Below are 2500 nucleotides of genomic sequence, written 5' to 3'. Positions count from 1 at the left end.
TTGGTGATGTGCCTGAGCCCTTTGGCAGACAGAAGCAGCGTCGTTAGTAGAGAACTGGTGTTTTAGTGTCTCTGAGTACAGTCGTTTAGCCTCTCTCACCGCTTTGCTAAACCTGTTCTTCGACTCCTTGAATCTGTCTCTATCCCCACTCCTAAACGCTTCCTCCTTCTCCAACCTCAACCTTTTGAGCTTTGCTGAGAACCAGGGCTTGTTGTTGTTAAAGTTCACCCTGGTACGTGTTGGGATACAGCAGTCCTCACAGAAGCTGATGTACACAGCCTCTGTGAGTTCATCCAGACTATTGGTAGCAGTCGTGAACATATCCCAGTCAGTACAGTCTAAGCACGCCCGCAAATCTTCCACAGCCTCACTGGTCCACTGTTTAGATGTCCTCACAGCAGGTTTACAGAGTTTTAGTTGCTGCCTGTATGCACGAATCAGGTGGACCAAGGGAGTTCTGTGCGAGCCGAACAGCCCCGTGACCCACAAGAGAAACATCCCCGCCAAATTCGAGCGTTTGACGGGGTCTATCCGTGAAAAAATATTCACGTTTTTGAGTGCACATGCATTTCTGCTGCAAATGCCTCTGGAAGTTTCATGCCGTTCGTATGCCAATTGTGGCAACACGAAAATGACCCGTTTTCCCATTCCGAGGGATTTCTGTGCGACCCTAACAGCCCCGTGAGCCACAAGAGACACATCCCCGCCAATTTCTAGCGTTTCACGGGGTCTATCCGTGAAAAATATAGACGTTTTTGAGTGCACATGCATTTCTGCTGCAGATGCCTCTGGAAGTTTCATGCCGTTCGTACGCAATGTGGCAACACGAAAATGACCCCTTTTCCCATTCCGAGGGATTTCTGTGCGACCCTAACTAACAGCGCCCGTGAGCCACAAGAGAGACATCCCCGCCAATTTATAGCGTTTCACGGGGTCTATCCGTGAAAAATATAGACGTTTTTGAGTGCACATGCATTCCTGCTGCAAATGCCTCTGGAAGTTTCATGCCGTTCCTATGCAATGTGGCCACACAAAAATGACCCGTTTTCCCATTCCGAGGCATTTCTGTGCGACCCTAACAGCCCCGTGAGCCACAAGAGAGACATCCCCGCCAACTTCTAGCGTTTGACGGGGTCTATGCGTGAAAAATATTAAAATTTTTGAGTGCACGTGCCTTTCTGCTGCAAATGCCTCTGGAAGTTTCATGGCGTTCCTATGCAATGTGGCAACACGAAAATGACCCCTTTTCCCATTCCGAGGGAGTTCTGTGCCACCCTAACAGCCCCGTGAGCCACAAGAGACACATCCCCGCCAATTTCTAGCGTTTCACGGGGTCTATCCGTGAAACATATAGAAGTTTTTGAGTGCACATGCATTCCTGCTGCAAATGCCTCTGGAAGTTTCATGCGGTTCGTACGCAATGTGGCAACACGAAAATGACCCGTTTTCCCATTCCCAGGGATTTCTGTGCGACCCGAACAGCCCCGTGAGCCACAAGAGACACATCCCCGCCAATTTCTAGCGTTTCACGGGGTCTATCCGTGAAAAATATCAATTTTTTTTTGACTGCACATGCATTTCTGCTGCAAATGCCTCTGGAAGTTGCATGCGGTTCGCATGCAATGTGGCGACACGAAAATGACCCGTTTTCCCATTCCGAGGGATTTCTGTGCCACCCTAACAGCCCCGTGAGCCACAAGAGAGACATCCCCGCCAATTTCTAGCGTATCACGGGGTCTATCCGTGAGAAATATTCACTTTTTTGAGTGCACATGCATTCCTGCTGCAAATGCCTCTGGAAGTTTCATGCGGTTCGTATGCAATGTGGCGACACGAAAATGACCCGTTTTCCCATTCCGAGGGATTTCTGTGCCACCCTAACAGCCCCGTGAGCCACAAGAGAGACATCCCCGCCCACTTCTAGCGTTTCACGGGGTCTCTCCGTGAAAAATATCACATTTTTTGAGTGCACATGCATTCCTGCTGCAAATGCCTCTGGAAGTTTCATGCGGTTCGCATGCAATGTGGCGACACGAAAATGACCCGTTTTTTCCCATTCCGAGGGATTTCTGTGCCACCCTAACAGCCCCGTGAGCCACAAGAGACACATCCCCGCCAATTTCTAGCGTTTCACGGGGTCTATCCGTGAAAAATATTCAATTTTTTGACTGCACATGCATTTCTGCTGCAAATGCCTCTGGAAGTTTCATGCGGTTCGCATGCAATGTGGCGACACGAAAATGACCCGTTTTCCCATTCCGAGGGATTTCTGTGCCACCCTAACAGCCCCGTGAGCCACAAGAGAGACATCGCCGCCAATTTCTAGCGTTTCACGGGGTCTATCCGTGAAAAATATTCACTTTTTTGACTGCACATGCATTCCTGCTGCAAATGCCTCTGGAAGTTTCATGCCGTTCGCATGCAATGTGGCAACACGAAAATGACCCGTTTTCCCATTCCGAGGGATTTCTGTGCCACCCTAACAGCCCCGTGAGCCACA

This window comes from Petromyzon marinus, unplaced genomic scaffold, assembly GCF_048934315.1.
Source record: "Petromyzon marinus isolate PM22_M1 ecotype Great Lakes invasive population unplaced genomic scaffold, UKy_Petmar_22M1.pri1.0 PM_G_Scaffold_78, whole genome shotgun sequence".
In the NCBI taxonomy this organism is placed as follows: Eukaryota; Metazoa; Chordata; class Hyperoartia; order Petromyzontiformes; family Petromyzontidae; genus Petromyzon; species Petromyzon marinus.
This window is presented reverse-complemented; position numbering follows the sequence as displayed.